A 9,375-nucleotide genomic window follows, 5' to 3' on the forward strand; every position below is an offset into this window, starting at 1 on the left:
TCTCTACTCAACAAATGCTAGATGCATCCAATCTTCTCTTCTTGGCTCACACTCACTATATCTGTCTATTCACTCTCTCACTCCTCCTTCAATACTTAGTCATTTGGCAATATATGTGTTCACTCTTTCTAGGTATCAAAATCCTAAATTATCCATTAAAAGAATAATAATCATGTACTTGAATAGTTCATGATGAACCTATGACACCTACGTAATAGGGTCTAGACCAATAGCCCCATTGGTCTATGCTAGGTCTAACCATAGTATATATGTCCTTTCTTCTTTCCATTGTTTCATCAAAGCATAAATTGCTTCATGATAGTATCAATTGCTTCATGGTTTAGATAATGTCTATTGGTTTAAAGAATAATTTTGACAGTTGAGTGTCAATACACTTAACCATTTTTCACTATACATGCTGACTGATACAGAGTTTATCAAGTGCCGAGTGATATAGATTTTATCAAGTGCCGAGTGATCCAAAGTGATCAGGTGCCCAAGTGATATAGTTTTGTTTAGGTGTCGAGCTATCCAGGAAACAACATGTGTTGAGCATCATTAATGCTTCATGAGTCAAGTAACTCAGAATATCAGCATAAGAGTTTGTAATTGCACAAACTATGATGTAAACCATTTTTGTAGCTGACACAAGGTAAATCTCGAAAGATTTAGAGATAAGAACGAATCTTTTACATTTCCTATGCAATCTGCATGCAGCCAATTGGAAAATTGGAAAGGCATGCAACCAATCAGCAAAAGGCAAGTATTGAGCGGGAAATTGAGATTCAATGTGGATCATAGATCCATACCTAACCCTAAGTCTTCGAAGTCTATTTAAAGAAGACAAAAGTCTCACTGTAACAAGGATGAGAGAGGGAGAACAGTGTTAAGGGGAAAAGATAGTGGAATTCAGTGAAAGGAGACATAGAGGGTAAGAGTAGCAATTCGATATTCAGTTGATCAGAACAAAGCAAAGGAGATGAACAGAAATCAAATCTCAGAGGATCGAAATCAGAGAGAGAGAGAGCCAGAACAAGTGCCTGCATTCAGCAATCAAGGATTGCAAACTATCAGGTTTATAATACTTAATACTCTCTTACCATTGTATTAGAAAGGAAACCCCATGTAGATAGGTTGGCTTAACAGCTATTTGTAGATCCTTATCAAAACGTGATTAAATCCTTTAACAGGGTAACACTTGATGTAAAGTGTTGGTAAATCCTTTAACCAGGTCACTATTGACACAGTGTAAAGCCTTTAACAAGGCAGGCCTTTAACAAGGCAGACCATCAGAAGTGGTTGAACAATATTGTTGCAGTGATTTTGTGGGTATCATCCCCACCCCAGTTGTACCTTCTTATTTTTGGAGGATTTCTGGGTTACCAAATTCCAGTGTTATGTGTTGTTGATGCATGTATTAGTTTCATGTTTATTTGATGTGTTTACATGCATGCAATTTACTTTCAGTTAAAAGTTTTATTGGTTAAAGTGTAATACTTCTGATTCACCCCCCCCCCCCTCTCATAAGTATTCTTTCCATATTTGAATATTCCAACAATGTCTTCTATGTTGTATCACTGCAATGGTGACTCATCATGTTGAACATGAATTACTACCTTTCGACTCAAGTGGTATACATGACTATTACAACATGGGTCACTGACATTAATTGCAAGTTTAGTAGTAGGTAAGAATTTAGTTTACCGTTGCATCTTAATGTTAACCTAAAAATTATTTACTAGTGGGTATTAATAAGTTAACAAATTGGCATTTATCACTTTGCAAACTCAAACTCTTGAGTTGTGTAAAATTTATGAAAGTCTTAGTTTATCATTTGCATGTCATTTTTGTTGGAAATGTAGAGAAGGCTAGGTGACTGAGAGAGAAGGTGAATCAAGAACCAATAAAACTCTAACTTCAAGTCACCTATTAATCCTTCATAAACTAATATGATCTAATTGCATGCATGAAAGACCGAAAGCAATAAAACATACATAACACTTGACATGATAATTGGTAACCTAGAAAACTCCCAAATAGAAAGTAAAATTGGGGTGGGGGTGATATCTACAAGCTTTAGTATTACAATATAAAGTTGACATGTTAAGCTTTATAAATGATCACTTCTAATGATATGCCCTGTTAGGAGCAATAAGAACTGTTAGGTCTACCTTGTGAAAGGATTTATACAATACAATGAAGTATGTACTCTGTAGGAGATTTTGCATAAGATTGTTAAGTCCACCTTGTTAGAGGGTTTGAATGATGCACCTATTAGGAAGAACTAGTAGTGGATCTTTTCTATGCAACTCAATTTGTTGAATGAGATTCCTTTGATGTAGAAAGATCACCTTAATGTGATGGATGAGACTCCACTTTCCCTTATACTACTTGTAGCCTTCAAACTCGCATGTTTTTCATATTTCATACATATTCACTTCTATATCATTTGGATATGACAAGATAATCTCTCATATATACCAATCCAAATAATTACCTTCTAGAGTCAACTACAATACCATATTAAACAATCTTCACTAAGTTGGCTCAGTGCTGACATTTGGGTGCAGAAGTCCACTCATATGATATTCTGATACTCGACAACACAATGAACAACAAACTCTAGCACTCGGTTGACACTAGTGCATGGTCCACATTGATCACTCAGGAGTAGGTGTGAACTCGGTTAACACTGATGACTCAAAAAACATTATAGAGCTTGATTGACACTATAACAACTTGATTAGAATTGAAGCTTGGTTAACATAACTGTTCCCTCTACTTGAATAACACGACTAGCTCAGTTGACACTATCTTCTACTCTTTCTTGGTTAACACTTCATGTTAGCTCAGTTCATACTATCTGTAAGGTTAACTCTGTAGAACTCAGTAACAATGTAATCAACCAAATGACTAAGTGTTTTGGCACTAATTGACAAATAGTTTGGCCATAAGGTCAACAATCTCCCCCTTTGGCATTAGTGACAAAAACACTTATCATACCCAAAATTTGAATACTCAAAATGATGAGTTAAAACTCCCCCTATCAATGTACTAGGGTCTATAACTCGGCTTTGACTACTGTGTTGATACTCGGCTTACACTGACTCTGATTTTGATTTTTCAAAAATTGTTTTTGTAGCTCTGTTGTATACATAGATTCTTGGTAAGTAATTATATTTCCCCCTTTTTATTCTTTACAAGTTGTATTCTCCCTTATATACATATGTATATGATATATTCTATATTTCCCCCTTATTTTTGACACAAATGCCAAAAAATGCATATCCACAAGGTAATACCAAAATGTGAGAGGAAATCACTATGTATCTTTAAAATTAGAGACATGGTTTTGTCCCAATTTTCTTGCAAAACTTTTGAAGTATGAAAAGCTATCTGGACTTCAATTGAAAATTCCATCATATGATCAACAATAGGAAAGTTGTTATCATGGATTAATGTCTTTGCATGAATAATGTGTTTCTTCATTATATCCATGTTCAAAATTAACATACTTTGAATTTTTGATAGTGTAGCCCTGGTTCTTGCTTCTTCTCTCAATAACTCTGCCTGCAAGTTTGTCAAATACATGATCTTGCCAAAATGTGTTGAGCTAGTACTAGAGTCAAGTGACAACTAGTTTGCACTTGCCTTCAAGTCAGTATCAATCTTTGACAACTTATCTCTAATTTCCTTGGTAAAATTTGTGGTATCACTTAACTTTACAAACAAGGAAACAACATTATTTACAATGCTCTCAAAAGAATTAAGAATAGTGGATAGTTCCACTTGGTCTATGGCAATCTTCTGTGCCACATTATCCAAAACTTTATTCTCGAATTTTATGTTTTCCCTCTACAGTAGTTTCTCTTGATCATTCAAATCTTCATTAAACTTGTGAACTATGTCAACAATTTGGTCTGAGATAGATTTCTTCTCATCAACTTCAATACTTAATGCATCAATAAATATACCTTTGATATTTTCAAGCACTCGATTTCTTTTCTTCTTCTTTTCTCTTAGCTTCTGTTGTATGGCCCTCTTCTTCCAAATTTCTCCATGAACTTGTCCATCTGATCAAGAGTACGATTGGAGAGATCCCAAACTAGAATTACTATGTCTTCCTCTATATCAACTTCATCAATGAAAACTTCTATCTCTTTCCCTTTAATATTTGGAATAGGTGAAGGAATGGTTTCCTTACCTTTAGTTATATCTTCAGTGCTCAGTTGAGGCTTGACTTCAACTATCATTGCACTTGTATTGGAATCATTTGCAATAGTAGCAATATGTCTGATTAGAGAAACAACAACAAGTGCAGTAGTACCTATAGTGCCTTGTTGTAACTCAGTCTGCCTCGATTCAAGGATGAGTGGAGCCTGTAGCTTGGTAGATGAAGCAATGATAATAGTACTCATCTCTGAACTCAGTAAGATAGATCCAACAACCAATCAAGTGCTTGGTTGAACAATGTTTAACCCAATGGCCTATGACTCAAATGTTGTCTCCTCTAAGCTTGATGTTACATATGCTTTGCTCTGAGAGTTAGGGAGGGAGGCCATAACCTCTGCTGCAATCTTTTTTGGATTTGAATCTTCAATATTTTGAATTTCAGGTAGATCCTCACTAACTATTTGATCTTCCTTGTCCTCCTCATCATCATTTACATCATCTATCTAAACAAGTTCTTTAGTGGGCTTTGGAACATTCAATCCATAAATGTTCTTCCATGTATTTGTATTAGATTGCATAATAGATTCAATATCATTTGACAAAATTAGGAATGCATTGAACTTAGGGGTTAACTTTTGTTCATGCTTTTTCAATGCCTCCTTCACTTCTTTGTTTGATAGGTCTGGCATTACCTTTCTCAAGGTTTGATCAAGATGTCCTTGACAACTATTATTGCATTATCCCAATGATGTGATACTACATTAAGTAGAATATCAAGAACTTGACTTCTTAGTTCACTCAGAGAGTATTTCCACTTTGTCATCTTTGTCACTAAGGCTTCTTCTATTTGCTTATGCTCCTCTTTATTTCTAGTCTCAAATTTAAGAAACTTGAAATCCAACATACCTCCTCCTTCTTTGAGTCACTCTAGTCTTTCTTCAAAGGTTGGAATAGACCTTTTAAATGATATATGTTTCTCTTCTTCTTCATCTTCTTCTTCATCTTGAAGTCTGAGCTTCTTCCTTGATTTGGTGGATTTGTTGGTGGTAAAGGTAGGAGTTGATCTTGTAACTCTCCTTGATGTAGGTTTGCCCTTTTCCTTAGGTGGTTCTTCTTCTTATTCTTATTCCTCCTCCTCACAATCCTCTACTTCTTCTTCCTCTATAATGTCATCACCCTTAACTTCTGTGAGCAGAAGAGGGGAACCACATTTTGTATTCTCCTTCTTAATCTTTTCTACCTTCTTCCTCTCTTGATAATTTGAGGAATCTTGATCTCAAGTGAGATCCTGGATTTTGCTTCTTCAAAGGTTCTTTAGGGTCCACATACTCACTAACAGGAGCCTCTATGATTTGCTTGATATCATCAATGTTCACCTCATATCCAAAAGGTCTTACCTATGCAACTCTAAGTCTGACTAGTTGAATATATACCTTATCACAGTCCACAAGGAAACACATGTATTGTTCATAGTCATCCACTAGTTGCTTAGGGATTCTAAATCTACTTTGCATTCTTTCCTTGAAGGTTTCAAAATATGCATCCACAATGCCCTCAAAATTGTCTCTCATTTCAATTATGAATTCATTTACATGATATACAATGGGTATGTCCTTCTTCCATACTACACTGCCCTTAGAAGGAAAAAAAATTATAAACATAAAAGAATAAGTAGACTAAAAGTGAACCAAATTTACATGAATTGGTCTTTGATTCCTGGATGCTTTCCATGCTTTTTCTCAACTAGTTTAGCTACAACTCAATGAGATCAAAAGAAAGATTTTTCTTCACTACCTTGAAGGCCAAGTCCACAGCTTCACATGCAACACTGTTTGGTCAGCTAGAACTATAGATCTTATGTCCAATCACATGAATACCAAACTTAATTTCCATGTTAGTGACTCCATTTAGCTTCATTCCTCTACCATCCCACTTGGTGAGAGTCTTCTTTGCCAGCTCAACTCGACCTAGGGTTTTGGTCATCTTGGATTTGTCAAGCATGGGAAATCTAGTAACCCTGTGAACCAATTTCTTCATGATCTTGATGGATTGATTGAGCTAGAATTGCATATCATGAACATGGCTCAGGATAAATCTAATCCACTTAATTTGAAAATTCCTTGGCATGTGCAACATATGGGGTCAAACACTTCACTTCCAAGTGTTTATGCTTGAGTTTGAGGTTTTCGTCCACACACAATGCCTCATATTCTTGAGTCATCTCTAAAGTTCCCAATTCCTGAATTGAAAAATGATAGAAGGATCTAATATCATGTATTAATAGTACCTTTAGTGGAATCTATGAGTGAACATTGACTGGGTCCAATTCCTCCACAATCGCAGGACTGAGCTTGAGCTTCGGGTCTGCAGGCACAACATTCCTTACTAACATCTCAGATCCCTTCTTGACTTTGTTGCTCGATGAGGATTCCATTATGCTCAGTGATGAATGAATAATCTTCGACAAGTTTTCTCTGAAATTCTTTGAATCACTAAGGGGCTCAAGATCTCTCTGCTCTATTTGCTCTAGAAATCATGGTGAAAACAAAAATGTTTGATTCCTCCCTTTTGATCAAAAATTGTCTTTAAGTCACCATGAATGCATCATACTATAGATAGCTTAGTGACAGCCTGTTAACTCAGCATCCATGAGAAGCTTGGTTATTACCTTTGTCTTCAACTCAAATCTTCAACTTGGTAGACTCCATCTACATCTATGCTCGGTTAGGTCTTCAAACTCGGTGAAGCTTAGTTAGGACTAACTTTGTTTGACTTTGCTCAGTAAGGTATAAGATACTAACACCAACTCGATGATCCCTAATGCATCTAAAATGTTGATTTGGATCTTCTTTCTTGCTAACTGGAACTAATGTAAGATGTTTCTTTAAATCATAGTTATAGTGATCTCCATGGATATTTAGCTTGAAATATTGACTTGGGTGTCAATGTTCTCACGACTTTGACATGCATTCTCTAGAGATTTACTTACCCATTATTGCCTCATTTCATTTCTAATACTATCAGCCTTTGCTTTCTTATCATCTTCAACTGTAGCTTGGTTCATACAGTTCTTGGCTAGATGACCAAGTTCTTTACATACAAAACATCTCTTTGTAGGTCTCTCTTCCTCATGTGATTTCTCATGCAATTTTCTCCAATGTGACCATACTCACCACATAAGTAACATCTACACCATGTGTTATAATCCCAACTAAATATATCTTTCACAATTTGTTTTGTTGGGTTTTATTTCTTGGTTTTACATTCTAAGGATTTGTGCCCTTGTTTGTTACATTTAAAACATTTCCCTTCAAATTTGGTTTTCTATGTGCATTCACTTGCTCTATGACCTTCTTTGTTACAACTATAACATTTTCCACTGAATTTTGATTTACTATTGCTCCAACACTTGTTTGATGTATGCCCTATCTTTCCACAATGAATAGATGTAGGTCTTTTGTTCTTCTAAGCTCCCTGTTGTGATGATTCACCTTTATTTGTATAGCCTAATCCAACTTTTCCTTTGCATCTAAATTGAGTTTCCTTGTCTAATTGATTCATGTTTTTTCAAGATTTCATCATCATTTCATTGGTTTGCCTTTCTATGCTGAGATCATTCTACAATCTTGCATTGTTTGTCCTTAAGTTGATAAGCTCTTGATTTGCACAATTGAGTTGATTTATCAAATATTCTTGCTGAAGAGATAGGTGTTGAATTTCATTATCCTTTTCTTCTATCTTTTTAGTTAGAAATCTTTTCTCTTCTTTTTATATGTCCTTTTGTTCCATATCTTCACACATTTTGACTAACTAAATTTCTTGTTCTCTTTTCAGTTTTTTGACTTCTTCATGTAGACTGACATTCTTTTCAATTAATTCTTTAATTGCTACATAAAATTCATCTAAATTTCTATCTTGAAAAATCTCTTCAATTCCTTCTTCTATGTAGAGATTCGCATTAATCTATGCTGCTAGTTCTTTCCTTCTTTGCAAGGATGTAGACAATTTCTCCTTCAGTTTCTTGAATTGATCCATGGCCATTTGTAGATCTAACTTTTTATTTTCAATGGCTTTATCTAGTCTGTACACTTCCATTACTTATGATATTTTCTCAAGCTGCTAAACTTATAATATGAGAACCAAATACTCTAATACCAATTGTTGGAAATGTAGAGAAGACTAGCTGACTGAGAGGGAGGGAGTGAATCAAGAACCAATAAAACTTTAAATTCAGTTCACCAATTAATCCTTCATAAACTAATCTGGTCTAATTGCATGCATGAAATCCTTAAAGAAATAAAACATACATAACACTTGACACAATAATCGGTAACCCATAAATCTTCCAAATAGAAAGTAAAACTGGGGTAGGGATGATACCCACAAGCTTTAGTATTGCAGTATAAAGTTGGCCTGTTAAGGCTTACAAATGATCACTTCTATTGATTTTTCTAGTGTAAATAGGATTTCAAACAAACCTAAATCTACATATCATTAACATTAAACATTCAACATAGATGAATTTCATGAGATTAAACACAACCAAGCTTAATATTCTCTCATTCCCATAGCCTGGTTTCTATTCCAGATTTCGTTATTCATATTGTTTGTTCCAAAAACTTTCTTGCCAAACTCTTTGGATTAATTATTTAAAATTAGTCCTTCTAAATCATATAAAAAGCTCAACTGAATCCACCAAACCAATTACAAGTTATGATCTCTATATCGAGACCCAATTTTACTATAAACAATCACAAGTAAAACTCAAAACACTGCCTAGGGAATTTGATATCTTTCTCAAAACAATTCCAAATGAAACCAAACAAATTTTAAATTGACCAATTATGAGTATTGTAATGCCCCACCAAGAGATCTAAAGAATTAACTTAAAGTTTCTCTAAGTTTGGTAGCATTTTTTTTTTAACATGAAAGTAAAACCATTCATAACTCAGCAGCGAAAGCAATAACAATATCCAACTGAAAGTAAACATAACATATCATAACAAGTTACATTCTTAAGGATCCCTTAACATTGAATCACATCTAACATAACTAATTATGTTTCCATCTAATACTACATCCACATAAAATAATAATGAAAGTCCAATGGTCATAAATTACATCTTTGATTGCTCAATCATCCACTGTACATGCCACAGGGTATGAAAGGCTTAAAAGAATATACATATGTGAAAATAAAGT

Source organism: Cupressus sempervirens, chromosome 1 (genome assembly GCF_028749045.1).
Source record: "Cupressus sempervirens isolate cs-2001-9-10 chromosome 1, ASM2874904v1, whole genome shotgun sequence".
Classification (NCBI taxonomy): domain Eukaryota; kingdom Viridiplantae; phylum Streptophyta; class Pinopsida; order Cupressales; family Cupressaceae; genus Cupressus; species Cupressus sempervirens.